Source organism: Pleurodeles waltl, chromosome 10 (genome assembly GCF_031143425.1).
Source record: "Pleurodeles waltl isolate 20211129_DDA chromosome 10, aPleWal1.hap1.20221129, whole genome shotgun sequence".
Taxonomy (NCBI): Eukaryota; Metazoa; Chordata; class Amphibia; order Caudata; family Salamandridae; genus Pleurodeles; species Pleurodeles waltl.
The window spans coordinates 890,553,670-890,572,890 of record NC_090449.1 but is presented as its reverse complement, the minus strand read 5'-3'; positions in this window follow the sequence as shown (position 1 = coordinate 890,572,890).

Sequence of the window (19,221 nt, the reverse complement as noted above, 5' to 3'; positions counted from 1 at the left end):
CAGGTCCTGGAAGCAGCTCTGTGCTTGTTGAAGCAATGGGACTACAGGGAAAGCCTCAAGGCTTCCCCTCCAGTGACAAGTAGCCCGTAAAGGGCATTTTATTAAAAATTGTGTTTTAAAAAATAAATACAAAATTAAATTTGGAGGGACTGCGGGGGAGCCCTTAAGGGCTTCCTCGTGGTCCCAGATAGCCAATAAAGGGTTAAAAAGAAACAAAAAAAATGCTTTAAATCCATTCCAAGTAAATGAGATATTGAAGCCTAAAAAATTCTGTCCTTCTCTCTCACTTTCTTTCTCTCTTTCAATCAATTTTACCACTCACACACTGTAACAGGGATGCCGTTACAAGTTCACGAGCGGCCGAGCAAGTTGCCATGACAACCCTCAACGCCGCTCCGGAAAGTGCCCCGGGGGCACTATGTTGGTAAAGGACCCGGCCTGGAACGACAACTTCCGGGAAAAGGAGGAGGGGCTAAAAGATGGGGCAAGAGAAAGACTTAGAGACGGAGACAGAGTTCGGCAAGGAGAGAAGGAGCAGGAGGATGCCATAACGCGAGCAGAGGACCCTAGGAAAGTAGAAGACGAGGAAGGCAGAGAGGACTTAGGAGGAAAACAGCCAGAATCGGAGGAGGACCCAAAAGGCGACACAGACAAAGCAAGGAGCAACGAGGAGGAGGAAAAGGAGGAGGAAAGAAGAGGATCACGAGGATCGTTTGGCGTTGGAAGCCAGCCAGAAAGGAGGACACTGCCAAAGAACCATGCCAGGTTCCTGGAGGAGCGTGGCTGTACAAGGTACAGAGATTTTTTACCTCAAATGTACCTGTTGGGGTTAAGGGACACGAGAGGGAAGTAAGGGAGTCCTAGGAGGGGTAGCATCCTAGAAGGAGGGTCAGGAGCGAGTCACTTACTTGTCTGCATGTAAAAAACCATGTGTTCTGCACTTTGGAATAGTCCCTGTCTAAACATCCCTCACTCACCCCCTCAATGGTGAAGGCCCAACCCTATTCCCACTAATACACTTACCTGATGAAGTTCTCCTTCATTTCGAGGTACCGGGGAACAACGGAACCTGGGACCAACTGGCTTCCACCACATCCCAAGACAGAGGAACCAGTCTCAAAAGAGGAAAATACCAGGAAGACTCCAGTTACCTTTATAATACAGTGTTTGACCTCGTCACAGAAAAAATAAATAATTATAATACCACCAATCTTGACTGCGTGGCCCTCAACAGTTACCATAGTAACCATCACACACACCCACTCAGACACTTATGCGCCCACTCACAGTCCCACTCAGATACTCACACACCCACTCACAGACCGACTCAGACACTGTCGCACCCATTCACAGACCCAATCAGACCCACATGCTCTCACTCACAACCCATCAGACCCTCACACACCCACTCAGACAATTATGCACCCACTCACACACCCACTCAGACCGTCACACACCCACTCACAGACCCACTGACACCCTGATGCACCCACTCACAGACCCACGCACATACTGACACACCCACCAAAGCACTGATGTATGTACTCTCACACCCAGACAGACACTCTGACAGCCACTCTTACCCCCAGATGCAGTCTCTCACACCTATTCTCACACCCTGAGAGACCACAGACAACTTCTGCAGTGCATGCGCAAAGGGCTGTGCACAGCATCGGTTTGGAGGGCTAGGGGGATTGGCAGCAGGAACTGGCTGCAGACCAGCCCCTGTGGGCAACATCTATAAATTACAAAAACAGAAATTCAATGAAAAAACAAAGGTTACAGGGATGTTATAGTTAGGTTCTGAATTTACACGGCGAGGGTGTGATTTATAGTTACCTTAGGGCGCAAGTTATAGTTACTTGATCTAATAATGATAACTGCTGAATTTCCTAGTTTTGTTTGAGTAAATTAGTAAATTCAGAACCTAACTATATATATATATGTATATAGTATATATAAAACAAAAAATCTCAGCTTCATAGAAAGATGCAGTTTGCTTTTTTGCGCACAAACAATGTGCAAGTCCAACCCTGCCCTGAGCCTGAAGAAGTCTGAGGGACCCCATCACCAGGGGCCAAAACTCCCAGAGCCATACAATAGCCCTGTGGTCCCCAACCCCTGGGGTCAGCTCAGGTACGGTGTCTTGAGGAGCCCACTCTGGGACACTGCCTATTTCCATGCTCCAAAACCGCAGGCAGGGAAAGTGAAATGTCCTCCCACCAACCTTAGAAATTCACTGAAAAAAACAAAGGTTAAAGTAATGTTATATTTAGGTGAATTTCAGTGTCAACTTAACGTTTTAAATGTACAAAATCACTAGAATTAACCAGTTATAATTAACTCTGGTAACTATAAGGTAACTATAATTTGCGCTGCGATGCCGGCAGGGAAACCTGTGTTTGCTCTCGCTTGCTGGTAGCATTTTAAATCTCCTGCCAAGTGGGAGCAAACACAAAGTCCACTCCCAGCTGGCGAAAGCTTCAAAAATGCTACCGTCCGCTGGGAGCAGACTTTAGATCTGTCTCCCTGCCTGCAGTGATGTGGGAAAGAAAACACATCTAAATATTGCTCCTGCGAGCAGGGAGCAGCATTATTAGCTTGCTAGATGTGGGGAGCCTGCTTGGCTCACAGGGACCTTGGGCCCCTTCACAGTCCCCAATGACAGTGTGGTTGGAACTCTGGTTGGGCACGCGGCACCCATCCTTAATGGTGCCAGGTTCTGGGGAATGGGGTCCCGGGTCTGAAATGGGCTTTGTGCCCCTTCCCGTTGGAATATGTTACTGGGCTCCGGCAAATGTGGTTTGAGGGCCAAAATTCTGCCTGGGGTTGGGACTGGGTACCTGCTTTCCTCTGGACTATGTTGCAGAGCATTGATGACATCACTGATGATAGCAATGATGACATCACTGAAGACATTATCTAAGCTTCGCTTTCCTGCCTATTGCTGTATAAAATTACTATGGCATTAAAAGTCGGACAGTAAGTAAAAATTGCTCAGAAGATCAGGCATCAATACTACCAACACAGAAACAACTCCCTTAGGTGTTCAAAACAAACATTATGTGCAACATTGACCCTCTAGCATACACTTTACACATAGCATAGTTCAAATTTACAATCCACCTCAGATATATTGGAGGCCATCATTGAGCAGCGTGGCTAATCTGTATACCACTGTTTAGAAAATTCATAGAAAGCCAAAATATCTAATGCCAATCCCAAAACAAATGCGCTACTATGCACAGCTTTTATCTATATCAAACCCCTGACACACGCTGAACCTACTTTAAGAAATGAAATTGATATCAGTAAAGAACTGAGTACTGGAAACAGTGTTTACTCTATAGAAAGAGTTCATTCTATACCACACTATTTGCAAACAATGAAACTCTTGTGAGAAATACACCACAGAGTAATCAAAAGAATCTCCTAAGAACAATGTACATTCTCTGCGAAAGTTGTAAAAAAAACCACACTATTTTCTACAAAATAACCAATATCTGTAGGTGCTAAACCTCATGCTACCTGCACCCTTCCTACTGTGGAGAAAACTTTATAGACAGCCCATCTTCTGGAGCAAAACAAGCACACATAAATATGTCAGTACCTGGTGCACACACTCTTCTACGTTAAATATAAATTAGTATGCTGACACAACTCTCTAATAACTCAGGGTTGCTTACAAAAGTTAGAATCTACTGCATAGAATCTTTCTCATGTTGTAAACCTTTTCTGCAGAACCAAAAAGTTGTGTGGATCATAATAAATCCAAGTCAACTGTTGCATGCACACAGAGTTACTCTTGAATGCAAACATTTATGACGTGTTCAGTACCTCTACACAGCTATAGTGCATTAGGAGCCCACATGCATTTGGTAAAAGCTTACACTCAATAGCTGGGAAATGGCAGGGGCTCGAATCATAGTTATCGTAGGGCACAGGTTATTGTCACTTGAGATAACAATACCTATAAGTGGTGAATTTCTATGGTTTTGTGTGTGTAAAATCTGAACCTAACTATAACGTTTCTGTAACCATTGTTTTTCCGTGAATTTCTAGATTTTTAAAAAACGTAAAGTAATATTTAATCACGATACATTAATCCAACCGCCACTGCACAAGGCTGTAGGGTGTTGACCGAAGGCCTGGTCTGCAGCCAGGCCCCATATCAATATATATATTTTTTATTTTTCATAGTTTATTAAAAGAGCTTAAATGGTGTTATCAATGCAGAGAGCTGCCTCAGTGTTAGAGCCCCACTGGCAGTGGGACAGAATAAAGGGGGTTATTCCAACTTTGGAGGAAGTGGTAATCCGTCCCAAAAGTGATGGTAAAGTGACGGATATACCACCAGCCGTATTACGAGTCCATTATATCCTATGGAACTCGTAATACGGCTGGTGGTAAATCCGTCACATTTGGGACGGATTACCACCTCCTCCAAAGTTGGAATAACCCCCAAAGTCTCCTAATTACTTTAGATCAATCTATAAAGGTTTTGATGGCTCTGCATTATATACCTGTTTCAGCAAGCACTGAGAATGCAGATGTATTGATTTAGCTTGTAATTTCACATGTATTCCCCATTACGTGTTGGGGTGTAATCCCATTTTGGCAGATAACGGCAGATGCTCTCTGCAGTGTGATTAGGAGATGGGCAGGAACATCACACTCCTGAGTGGTTTCCCCTTGTGCATTTTGCCAGGTAAATCTGGTGTGTGGAATGAAGTAAAAACTGTAGGAATCGGTGTGTCAACACACATTCTCATAGGTATTTTTTCCTCAGGGGCAGATATTTAATGGGGCTGTAACACGGCACCTCATAATTACCGCACTACGTGATATCGGTAATTCTGATATCTTTTTACAGCATTTTGGGTGTTTTGAGAAACTTCTAATGAAGTCTTATAGACAGAACACAGCGACGATCCCCAACTCCTTGGTGAGAAAATGTGCCAAATGTGTGCGAAGTCCACTTCTGCAACGAGCACGTTGTGTCTGAGATTATGCTTGTACATTTTCTGCCCCACAGTTTTAGGGGTGGGGGAATCAGGAGAGCGTTGTGCATAACAATGTTGAGATATCTAGGAAGTGTACGCAAGGGCTTTCAGAATATCCAAATGATGACATGATAGAGCGTTCCGTCCTAATAAATTACCTGTATTTGGACGCTCTTGGGTCGATGAATCTTTTGACCAAGTGGGGCTCTCTTCACCCGAGATTAGTCAATTTAATCAAATCAATAATCAATAACGAACATAAGCAATGCCCTGATCAACATAACACTTCACAATTAATCCAGAAAACATTTCGGCGAACCATGACGTTTCGGCCATGAATAACCACACCAGTTCATTCAAAGTTAATGAATTTATTTCCCTATATTAACAAAGCTAGCACGATATAAATGTGTCTCAACACCAAATGATATATGTAAATGAACATTAATAGCTGTCCATAACGGCGAAAAAGATGCAATCTATGCAGCATTTGAATAACAATGCATTCGATAATAGCAACGCAAACCACTAAAACTATAATCTGTAATGGGCTAATTGCATACATTAGTCAGCATAACAAGGTCTCAAATTGCATCGTGCAACAAATGAATCCTCATCTAACCTCAAATTAGCATCTGCATGTGGGACTTCATGCAAAAACAATTTAGCAACATTAATTTGGAAAACTCCTAACTAGGGCTCTTATCAAAAATCAGCAGTTGGTTACCTAAAAAGAAACACAATGCAATTGTACATTTTCCTTTCATATTTACCAAATTCAATCAGCATTCAAGGAAGTCTTCGTCTCACAGGTACCGGTTTCGATCAGCATGGGACGGGGGCAAAGGGGGCAGGGTGGACGGGGCAATTGCCTCACAGCGGCAAGATAAAAGGACAAAACTACTACTTTATGCAAAGGGACAAATCAAAGTTAAAGTCTCTAGAGCGAGAATTACTTAAAGTCTCTTTCTCTCGATTAGAGAAAGCATCAAAGTCTCATTCAAAATGGCGTCGAACATCAATTGGCATCGTAGAAGATGGCAAAATGACGAGGTCGGCAAGATGGGCCATAATGGCTGCAATGTCCTGCAAATGGCGGGTAATGGCTAATGGCTAATGGCTGCTTTCTTCTTGTGCACCAGGTTTAAATAATCAACAGTTCAAATCCAGTAGGGTCTTCCATTGGAGGGTTCATAGGTTGGCTTCAAATTGTCCAATCAAAAACAACAATTCACAAGCTTCTACCTAGGCATACATTATCCTTGGAGTCGGGAACGTAAGTTGCAACATATTTTACCAATTAACTCACTTTCAGAGCTTCCATTGTCTGCACCTGCAGATTGACCTTGGAGCAAAGAAGAAGATGCCAGGCTGGCACGAAACCTTAAAGATAAGCATGTGAACCGATCTCACTGGAAAAGTACAGCTTCAAGCAAGAATACACGTTTTATTAGCACATTAGAAAAACACGAGCATCTAAACCATGAGACAAGGCAACTAGGCCGAAGCCTCCACTAAAGTTATGCTAAGTTAAAACATTTCAAACAAGCAAATCATGGCACACGTTTACGGTTATGTCAGATTAGTACAATTCTAATACATCACGTTATTTAAAGCACGCTTATAAATGTTGGCGAACTACTCTGAGGGCACATGTGTCCCCGTACAATCTTTATTAGTTCGGTTAAAGTCACACTTGATTATTGCGGCACTACGTTTATGCGCTAATAAATGTAAAACCTTCATTTCTGCGTCATCAATCCCTCCTCTGATGACTATTTGTCATCACACAAAACTATTCCCACAAATTTTATTCCATTAAAATTCTGTCAGTTCTCTTTGCCTTTTAGTTCCCCTTGTTCTTGCCTTGTATTCTTCTGCCATTCTTTTCATCATTTTCTCTTCCTTCCTTCTCTTAATTCTTGCCATGATCATTAGTATTCCCCTCTTTATTCCCCAAATCCCAAAGATGCAAATTAGTACTTTTAGTATTCCCTGTATTATTTTTAGTAGTATTCCATTCCAAATGCCACCAAGCCAATTTCCCACTGAAGCAACTCCCTTTCCAACCTTCTCCCAAACTCCTGGTTCTTTCAATTCCTTCAAGTCTGCACTCTCTTTTGTTAGATTTGCAAGCATTGTTTTAATCTTCACACTGTTGTCTGGTATATACGTGCAACAGTGACGCGCACCAAGCATTTTGCAAACGCCGCCATCCTTTGCTAAAAGAATGTCTAGGGCAAGCCTGTTTTGAAGAGTCATAGCTCTTTCTGCTGCAAGTTCAGCATCCATCAGGATTATAGCACCTGAAAACTTTGTCAACATGTTATCCACTATAGTAGACAACTTTCTTATTTTGATGGAATTCAACACAACTCCCAATGAAGGAATCATGGCTCCAAATATATCTCCTACCACAGCAGCTGCGGTCTCTCTTTTCTGGATACGATGAGATCCAGGCGTCTTTGGAATCACCGATAGGTCATCCAGTTGATAAACCTTTGGGAACACTATACCCAAATAACATCTCCCCCACCATCCCTTTGGAAGACGATAATAGGCATTATGCCCACAAATGTAAAATACACCAGGTATGACAGGGTCAAGTCCGTTCAGCATGAATGTCCATTTGGCCTTAAAGATAAACGTATGTTTACATTCACTCGCTCCCACAAAAATGTTATCATAATAAGACTCACCACGATATATACAAAATTTCCCTACATGCCAAGCGTCTAAAGCTATTTTTCCTTGTGTTTTTATTGCGGCAAAAGCATAATTATCTACTGAAGTCCTCTTACTTAGCTTCTTTTCTAATTTCGCATTCATTTGTGCCCTTCTATCATCTGTGCGATCTAAAAAGCTTATTTCTACTGCAGAGAGCGAGCAGGTAAGGTTTTCCCTATGAGCGTGAGCTGTTTCAAAAGGTTGCATTGGCTCGAAAAATTCCCTCATTATTTTAGCATCCCAATCTTTAGCAATCTGGCTTAGTTGCGTTATTATAGGAACATATGCAAAGGTAACATCATAATTTGAATAAAAATACTGTATGTTAGTTTGACCATAAAATCTAGAAGTTACTAAACTACATGTAATCCCATATGTAAGAGGCATGTGGTGATAAGTCACCCCTTCCGTTACCGATGTCGGTATCTGTGTACACACATAACAATCTTTCGCATCCATAGTCTCAACATATTCTGTTAGTAGGCGATAGAAAACATTGTACGAAAGTTCCTTCTTATCATGCAAGTGTCTTTCATCTAATTCTAGTCTTTTCAATGCGGTTAGTTCAGTGACAGTAACAGGAGCAGAAGTAGAAGCATCAATTTTCTCATTCTCACCCTTACCACGCGTTGCAAGCACTATTGCCATTATTATTAGTACACATGCAGTTATCAAGCCTATACACGCATATTTACAATATTTCACTCTACTGTTTTGTGTAGCGTACCTAGTCATGATCTGTATAGAATCAGAGAGCTAGAAGCACCTATAAAGAAACGATTTAGCAATTAGTTACAAAGCTGAACGAGCGCAATGTTCACACAGTTTTCTTCAGGAGCCCAGTCACTTATCGGTTAGCAGCATTCGTCTCAATTCGGCAATAACTCAGTCTTTTATCAGTTAGCAACGTTGTCTCAAATCGGGTTTAAGAGTCAATCAGGTTATCAAAGTCTTATCAAGTTAGCAAATGTCTCATCCGGTTTAGCAATGTCTCAGCTGGTTGTATCACGTTAGATTATAGCAAGCAATGTCATTTATCAGTTTTTCAATCAATAGTGTCCATAAAACTTTTCTTTTCTATTGGTATCTCTTCTTCTTCGTTCTCGAGGCTAAGAGATACAAATTCGTCGGTCCAATCGTCATTGACTACATATGCCCATTCTGGACCGGAATATCTCCTGTTTGGTATCCTTTTCCTTTTCAATTTTGCATCTCTCTTTGATTCTGCCTCACTGGTACTTTCCTCTTTGGCCAAGTCTTTTCCTTCACTTGATGTTGGTACCACGACAGACACTTCCTTTCTTTTCTCTTTCACTCTTGGCCCTTCACTGTCATTCAACGTTTCTCTAGTCCTTACTTTTACTGGTGATATACTTGGTCTTCTCTTTGCACTGTGTCCACTTGATGGTCCTGCGATCTCTTCTGAAGAAGTTTGAACAGTTTCGTTCTGTTCTGCCTTGTCCCTTCCTTCTGGGGAGTCAATCAGGTTTTCCTTTTCTTTTTCTGTACCGTCTGCTTCTGGGAAAGCCCTCCTCTGATCAGGCTCTCCTGCTTCTTCACCTTTTTTGAGCCCTTTGTCACTGTTACTTTCTTCAGGCTCTTTGTCACTTTCAGCTGCTTCAGGCTCTTTGTTACCTTCAGCTGCTTCGTCGCTGTCTGAGGTTTCTCCTTGGTCTTCCCCAAGTGAATCGGTTGTTTCGTCCTCAGAGAATATTTCTCTCTCCTCTATTTCTGCCTGTTCGCTTCTAGTTCTGTTTTGCTCTGTCTCAGCGCTCGGCACTTTGTTATCAGGTACTGGCAGTTTCAGCGCTTCAACTTCCTCATCTGTGGGACACAACACTTTCTTTGTATGACTGGCGTGGATCCAGTTGGGAACTCCCGCACACTTCACAGCGGTAGTGGTCGTCAGGATCACTTGGAAAGGGCCTTTCCAACGGGGTTCCAGACACGACTTCCTCACGTGCTTCTTTATCACGACCCAGTCACCTGCTTTCAGTGTGTGTCCTGGACCTTGGATCAGTGACAAGGTGGTTGCTTCCACCTGGTGAGAGAAAGAGCGAACCACGTCAGCCAGACCTTTGCAGTAGTCTAACACCATATCATCTGTAATATTCAAAAGCGCGTTTGCGGGAACTGCAGGAAGTCTCATGGCCCTGCCCATGAGAATTTCGTGCGGGGACAATCCAGTCTTTCTGTCAGGGGTGTTTCTCATTGACATTAACACCAAAGGCAATGCGTCAGGCCATTTCAAATTTGTCGATGCACATATTTTCGCCATTCTTGATTTCAGTGTACCATTCATTTGTTCCACCAGTCCTGAGGCTTCAGGGCGATAGCTACAATGCAGTTTTTGCTCAATGTTCAGCGCTGCGCAAAGTAACTTTATCACCTCGTTATTGAAGTGACTTCCTCTATCTGATTCTAAAGAGATCGGGAATCCGAAACGTGGTATCAACTCCCTCAACAATAATTTTGCAACTGTAAGGCTGTCATTTCTACGTGTGGGGTATGCTTCAATCCAGTGACTAAAAATGCACACAATCACCAACACATACTTCAGACCTCCATGCACAGGCATCTCAATAAAGTCCATCTGCATTCTGCTGAACGGGCCACTCGCCCTGCCAATGTGGCTCATGTTCACAACCGTTCCCTTTCCTGGGTTCATCTGCTAACAAATGACACAACGATGGCAAACTGCTTCTGCAACTTGACGGAATCTGGGGTTAAACCAATCAGTTTTGAACAATCTTATCATGGCATCTCTCCCTAGGTGAGCCTGCCCATGATAGAACCGCGCTAGCTGCGATAAGAGACTATTTGGTAAAACAAATTTTCCTTCATTTGAAACCCATAACTCATCTGGTCTCCTTGTACATTGTGACTTAATCCAGGAAACCCTTTCATCCTCCCTGACGCTATTCTGTAATGCTTTTAGTTCATCCATTGTATCCACGACCTTCAAGGCAAATGCTTCAGCTGGTTCGAGCTCTGGCTCACTTATCAAATTCCATTCATCCCTGAGCAATATACAGTTCAAGGCACAAAATCTTGCGACTTGATCCACATATGCATTTCCCAGGGAAACATAGTCCTGTCCTTTTGTATGAGCACTACACATTACCACTGCAATTTCGGCTGGCATCTGAATGGCGTGTAACAATTCCCTTATTCTCTCCCCGTTTTTCACTGGGGACCCTGAAGAGGTCAGGAAACCTCTCTGTGACCATAGTTGCCCAAAGTCGTGCACAATTCCAAACCCGTACTGACTGTCAGTGTAAATGGTAACCTTCATCAATGTAGACAGTTGGCATGCTCTTGTAAGGGCTACAAGCTCTGCTACTTGTGCGGAATAGACTCCTTGAAGCCAGGACGCTTCCAAGACACCTGTTACAGTACATACAGCATATCCTGCTTTCAAAATTCCCAACCCATCTCTTAGACATGAACCATCAACAAAAATAATATGGTCATTTTCATCAAGCTTAGTATCCCTAATATCAGGTCGGGGTTTTGTGCAAAATTCAGTCACCTGAAGGCAGTCGTGCTCGACGTCTTCAGCGTTCTCAATTTCAGCATTTTCACCGGGAAGCAAGGTTGCTGGATTCAACGTAGTGCACCTTTTCAGCTGCACATTCGGTGAGCCCAGAATTATTGTTTCATACCTTGTGAGTCTTGCTCCAGTCATGTGTTGTGTTCGGGAGCGGGTCAAAAGTATCTCAACTGTGTGAGGGACCATGACTGTTAATGGGTGTCCCATCACTATCCCTTCACTCTGAGTGAGGCTGATACCAACTGCTGCTACGGCGCGCAAACACCCTGGCAGTGCTGCTGCGACCGGATCCAAAGTAGCTGAAAAATACGCTACTGGTCTGTTTATGCCACCATGGGCTTGGGTCAAGACAGACAAAGAACATGCATCACGTTCATGACAAAACAATGTGAAAGGCTTTGTGTAATCAGGCATACCTAAAGCTGGAGCCCTGCACATGCATTCTTTCAATTCAATAAAAGCATCCATCTCATCTCCTTTCAGCTCAATTTCATCCAAGGCATCCTTCTGGGTCAGTTTCAGTAAAGGCTTTGCTAGAGTTGAGAAGTTGGGAATCCACTGGCGACAGTAGCTCACCATCCCCAAAAACTTCCTCACCTTCCTCCTCGTCTTTGGTGGACTCATTTGAAGTACACTTGTTATTCTTTCCTTCATTATTCTCCGTGACCCTTTCTCTATTTGATGACCCAAGTATTTTACTTTCTTCTGACAGAACTGCAACTTTGAAGGAGACACCTTGTGTCCATTCCTTCCCAAATGGTTCAGTTGAGCAATGGTGTCGGCTGTGCAGCCACTTTCTGTCTTAGATGCAATCAGTAAGTCATCAATGTACTGTACTAGGGTTGACTCGAATGGCAATTCTAACGCTTCCAAGTCTTTCTTTAGAATCTGATTGAAAATTGACGGTGACTCAGAAAACCCTTGAGGAATTCGACACCAACTGTAAACTCTGTCTAAGAATTTGAAACAAAAGAGAAATTGGCTGTCCTCATGAAGAGGCACCGAAAAGAATGCTTGTGACAAGTCGATGACTGAGAACCACTCGGCATCGCAAGGGACTTGAAACATTATCACAGCTGGATTCGGTACTACAGGGCAGCATTTAATTATGATGTCATTTATTTTCCTCAAGTCCTGCACGATTCGGACCTTTCCACTCGGCTTTATTAGTCCCATGATTGGTGAATTACATGGACTGCTTAACACTTCTTTCAATACTCCTTGTTTTACAAACTCGTCAATGAGTTGGGCGACTTTCATGAGGGTGTCTTGTGCCATGTGGTATTGTGGGGTCTGGGGAAAGGTTACATTGGGTTTTACGGTCACTTTCACTGGTTCCACTCCTTTCACCAATCCCACCTCTTTTCCTGTCATATCCCACACTTCCTTTCCGACTGTTTCCCGTAATTCAGCTGGAATATCTTCTTCAGTTATCATCGGAAAAAGGTTAATCAGAGGATATTCTTCATCGACAGTTTCCATCTCATCCCCTTCTACACTGTCCTCTTCTTCCCCATCACTGCTCGTCTGAATTCTAATTCCATCGTTCGAACACATAATCGAACATCCCAATTTGCACAATAGGTCTCTCCCTAACAGTGCTATCGGGCTTGAGTCACATACCACAAAATTATGTGACCCTTGATAGTTACCAATTCTGACTTGTACTGGATCTGTGATTGGGTTCGTCAGGTGCCTGTTTGCTACTCCCACTACTTGAACTGTTCTCCCTGAGAGTGGCAAATTTGGTACTTCAATGCTCCTAACAGTTGAACGTGTGGCTCCTGTGTCAACCAAGAATGAAACACGATGACCCATAACTCTTCCCTCCACATATGGACTCTTTTGATCAACTTCCAAGGATGCTGCAAGCACACAATTTCCCTCCTCATCTGAACTTTCACTCTCCCATACATTGTTTATTCCATTCTCACTGTGTAATGGGAACTGTTGTACTGTGCCATTTGTATTCATCACCTGACCCGAGACCTGTGGAGGAACCATCACTTGCTGCTGACTCACTGGTGCCAAAGGTATTTGCATTTGCTGATTAGGTACCATGGGAAACTGCTGTTGCATTGGCTGCATTTGCGTCATCTGCATACGGGGCATCTGCATCTGCTGCGGCTGCATGGGCTGTAATCCCTGCAGCTGATTTATGGTCTGAAAATTTGGGTTTGGACCTCTCATTTTTGGTCCCCTCATTGTCTGGAATGCATTGACATCATTGTTTTGCTGACCAACACCTGCACCTTCCTGCACCACCATCGGGCACTCGCGTTTCCAATGCCCGACGATTCCGCACACGTGACACGGCATCACCCTTTTCATTGCCTGCACACCATTCGGAATCGCAACAGTGTTCAAATCCGGACCATTACTCCCAAAGCCTCCTCTGCCTCTGCCTCTCGCCTGTGGCTGAAACACCATATTTCCCTGCGGCTGCGGCTGCGGTATCTGCTGTTGGAACCCTTGCAACCCTTGCAAACCTGTCTGAGCTGCTTTAAGTTGCATCACCATCACTTTCTCTTTCAACCTTTTCTGTTTCACTTCTATTTCGTCGCTACAGTATTTCGCATAATTCAACACCTCATCAATCGGTTTCGACTGCCAACAAATCAAATGCGTCTTTATCATCTGACTTATCTCTGGTCTCAGCCCTTCCACAAATCTAAACACAAAATGAAGCATGTCCTTCGCCTCTATTGTTTCCGTGCTACTGTAGTTCTTGAACGCCTTCAACAACCTCTCATAGTAACCATGAATCGACTCTTTAGCCTCTTGGGCAGTTCTATCAATCTTCTGCCAATCCACATTTTTCGCGGCAACCTTCGTCTTCAAATGCTCAATCACCTTATAGTACAAGCTCATTACCATAGGTGATGGTGCACCCGTATCCCTGTCCCTCTCTGGTTCACTTGTCGGCCAACCTACAGCCCTTTTGCAGTCTTCCCACAAATCTGCCGGAACCACAATCTCAAAGAGGGTGTTCAGGTCTTCCCAAAGTTATTTTGCAAGCTTCACAAACCTATCAGTCTGTTGATACCATTCAATCGGTTTCTCTCTCAGTTTGGGAAAATCATCCGTAAAAGACTGAATGTCGCTTCTGTGCCACGGTACATGTATTAATTTTCCCCCTGCTGTCTCCCTCATAGGTAACATGGTTATTGCATCACTACTCTGTGGTCTTTTCTTGTTGTGCTCTGGGACACTGTCTTTCCTCTTTTCCTTTTTCTTTGCCCATCTGCTTTCCCATTTGTCTAAGCACCTCCACACTTGTGCACTCTGCAGCAATTCTCTAAGGTGCGTTTTCATGCCTGCTGACCTCATGTGTTCAAAGTCTGTGGTCCCGAAATCCAATCTATAGCTCCTGCTCAAGTGTTTTGTCTTGTCTATCTCAACCCCGTTTTTATCAGCTATTTCTTGCAACCTTCTATGTACCTTGTTCACTTCTCTCGTAATCCTGGGACATAGATACCTCAGCTCTTCTTCTGAGTAGGACTCTAACCTATTCAAACCCATAGTCCCTTCCACCAATTCTTCTGCTTCCATGTTCAACCTGACCCTATTCAGATAGTCCTCTCCCTTCCCACTGGCTGAGCTTTGTGTGGAATTCAGACTGTTGAACCACTGTGTCAGCTGTTGCGCATTCAACCCCATCAGTGTAGCATTCACATCGACTGCCATTGATGGTTGCGGCAACTTTTCAGTGTTCGATGATAGCGGTATCATCAGTGGGGGACTCGACCTCACCACTGTTGACTGAGCACATATGGGACTAAACTCCATCAAGGACCCAGATCCAGTTGGCAGAGCCGCTATCGGAGTTGTCTCTGGAGTGTTTTCTATGCACCTCCTTTCCGTCCCATTCTGCACCACTGATCCTTGACCGCTCATACCTGAGTTAGGCTGAATGTACAAAGGTACCGGTGGACCTACAGTAATGGGTAGGGATATCGCATCTGGGTTCTGTCCATCCCCCAGGTTCTGAGGCATGTTCATTCCCACACTATGGGTCATCATTGCCGGCATGCCCGTCTGACTCCCCGTCATCTGAGCATGTGCGGTCCCCCCCTGCATCTGCTTTTGAGGCATCAAAAGTTGGGTTGATTCAGCTTGTGCCAATGTTGCGTTGCGACCATTCTGTACTCCCATTACGGTTGGATCTAGAATCATTCCCGTACTGTTGTCACTGCTGTAGTACCTTGGGACCTGCGGCTGATAATTTTCTGCTGTTTTCAACATAGGCACATCTGGATATATTCTCCTAACCTGCGGTATCTGCGGGGTAAACAGTAAACTCGGGTCCTTAGATCCCGATGGCGTTTCTGAATTCGGAGTTTCATTATTCTGTACCGGTGCCGGAGGGGCAGAACTGGTACTTGGACCTTGTTCACTCTCTGCATAAGGTGGTGGACGGTCGTTCAGCAATTGCATGATGAACTCCTCATCCTCTGACTCGTCTTCTCTCCTTAACTTTTCCTCGTCCTCTCTATCTTTGGAACACCTCCTGTTTGTCTTACAGGTAGCTTTCTTGCCTGTCGCCTCTTCTTCCTTAGCAATTGCGGGAAAATTTTTTATCCCCTTCTGTGCATTATCCCACCTAGCATCCGCTAGTGTCTTTTCTACCTTTCTTATCCTGGTCTCGAACTTCTTTTGCTGTTGCTGTCTAGCCATTAGTTCCCAAATCGCTAGAGCCTCAAACTGTGCTGGCCTTGGAGGTACCTTCATGTCGTACATCGCGAATCTCAAATTCTCTAGGATCCTTATATTGAATGTCCCATGGATCGGGAACGCTATGCTCCCATGTCTCTCTGTCAGCTTGTGCCATTGCTTTAGCCAAAGGCACGGAGCTACCCCCTTTTCCTCCATTACAATGTAAGCTGGTGTACCTTCGGGTGGCGTCTCCTCTCCTACGCTCGCTTTAATGTAAGACTCCCCCTTCATCGCACTCTTTAATGCTTTAAAAAATTTCATTTTCTCGTCTTTTATTTCACAAAGTTTGTAATCAATAAGTGACTTTAATTCCCGGAATACTCTTCGCTTGCCTTTTCCCTTCCAATTGAGCCCCACGGACTGCGTCCAATCCGTGCGTGACCCTTCTCTGCAACCAACCTATCCCAGCGCGGCTCCTAGTGACGTCACACTCACACACTCTGCGGCTGACAAAGCCTCGCGGCTTGTCCTCCTTCACTCAGCTCCTCTCATAACAACTTCTGGCATGTATCGCGAGCAACCAAATAATAATAAAACAGATCTGTCGGTTTACTACAGGAAGGGTAACACAATCGCTTCAGGACCTTAGGGATTTTTCACTAGCCTCGGCAGTTATTCCATCTTTCTCGGTCCCCACTTTCGCAAGCAAATCCTGACCCGCAGACTCTGCTCTCAACTTGTCAATGATCTATTCTAGTGCACTTAGAATTTGTCAAAGCCCGAAGTCGAAGTTTTCTTCCACTCCCTTAACACACGCACCGACTCGTTGACCATGCCCGGTCAACCTATTAAACCGACCAGACCACAACATAAAACAAGTGTCTCATACACTTTTCAACATACTCCGGAGTCTCTTGACCTCGCAGGGCCCGTCTCAACAACAACAACCACGTGGACCTTTTTCTGCACAAAGCGCCACATGCACATGAAGTTCGACGACTTCCCTACTCTCACACTCGGAGTCGCACCTCCGCTATTCTCTAAAATCCTCGCAACCTTTTCAAACAATCTGCGGCAATAAGCTGTGCAAGCGCAAAATCCTGACTTCACTCATACCGACACTAGTACCGCCAACGCCGATTTCACACCTCCATTCTCTCCATTCGCAAGCTCCGAGATCCCGGGAAAGTCGCGGGGGACTTAGGGCATCATCATTCTCTCAATCTGTTTTACCCAAGAAAAATCTAATTCAACACCATATACTTCTCGAGTGGGGTCCCAAAGGGCGAAACCGTCCTCTGCTACCATCTACTGATAGAGCGTTCCGTCCTAATAAATTACCTGTATTTGGACGCTCTTGGGTCGATGAATCTTTTGACCAAGTGGGGCTCTCTTCACCCGAGATTAGTCAATTTAATCAAATCAATAATCAATAACGAACATAAGCAATGCCCTGATCAACATAACACTTCACAATTAATCCAGAAAACATTTCGGCGAACCATGACCTTTCGGCCATGAATAACCACACCAGTTCATTCAAAGTTAATGAATTTATTTCCCTATATTAACAAAGCTAGCACGATATAAATGTGTCTCAACACCAAATGATATATGTAAATGAACATTAATAGCTGTCCATAACGGCGAAAAAGATGCAATCTATGCAGCATTTGAATAACAATGCATTCGATAATAGCAACGCAAACCACTAAAACTATAATCTGTAATGGGCTAATTGCATACATTAGTCAGCATAACAAGGTCTCAAATTGCATCGTGCAACAAATGAATCCTCATCTAACCTCAAATTAGCATCTGCATGTGGGACTTCATGCAAAAACAATTTAGCAACATTAATTTGGAAAACTCCTAACTAGGGCTCTTATCAAAAATCAGCAGTTGGTTACCTAAAAAGAAACACAATGCAATTGTACATTTTCCTTTCATATTTACCAAATTCAATCAGCATTCAAGGAAGTCTTCGTCTCATAGGTACCGGTTTCGATCGGCATGGGACGGGGGCAAAGGGGGCAGGGTGGACGGGGCAATTGCCTCACAGCGGCAAGATAAAAGGACAAAACTACTACTTTATGCAAAGGGGCAAATCAAAGTTAAAGTCTCTAGAGCGAGAATTACTTAAAGTCTCTTTCTCTCGATTAGAGAAAGCATCAAAGTCTCATTCAAAATGACGTCGAACATCAATTGGCATCGTAGAAGATGGCAAAATGACGAGGTCGGCAAGATGGGCCATAATGGCTGCAATGTCCTGCAAATGGCAGGTAATGGCTAATGGCTAATGGCTGCTTTCTTCTTGTGCACCAGGTTTAAATAATCAACAGTTCAAATCCAGTAGGTTCTTCCATTGGAGGGTTCATAGGTTGGCTTCAAATTGTCCAATCAAAAACAACAATTCACAAGCTTCTACCTAGGCATACATTATCCTTGGAGTCGGGAACGTAAGTTGCAACATATTTTACCAATTAACTCACTTTCAGAGCTTCCATTGTCTGCACCTGCAGATTGACCTTGGAGCAAAGAAGAAGATGCCAGGCTGGCACGAAACCTTAAAGATAAGCATGTGAACCAATCTCACTGGAAAAGTACAGCTTCAAGCAAGAATACACGTTTTATTAGCACATTAGAAAAACACGAGCATCTAAACCATGAGACAAGGCAACTAGGCCGAAGCCTCCACTAAAGTTATGCTAAGTTAAAACATTTCAAACAAGCAAATCATGGCACAAGTTTACGGTTATGTCAGATTAGTACAATTCTAATACATCACGTTATATAAAGCACGCTTATAAATGTTGGCGAACTACTCTGAGGGCACATGTGTCCCCGTACAATCTTTATTAGTTCGGTTAAAGTCACACTTGATTATTGCGGCACTACGTTTATGCGCTAATAAATGTAAAACCTTCATTTCTGCGTCATCAGACACTACTCAGATCATAGGCGCTAGTCAACGACTGCGCCGTATTATTATTTTTACGTGCATTCACATTACATTTTGATGATTCCAATGGCCTGGCTATATAAAGTTTTTGTTTGATATAATAATAGAGTGAATGTATTAGGAAAAGGACCAAACACGTTTTTCCTAGGCCATATTACAGATTGTGAATTGATTGCACAACTACGTGACGCATCTTTTAATTATGAACGATTAATGCGTGTAATTACCCTTTTAAAAAAGCAGGTAAAGACAGAGTAAAATCCTTTGTTAGGAAAGGCTAAAGCAACCTGTTTTTTTCCTAGTCTATGCTGCATTTGCAT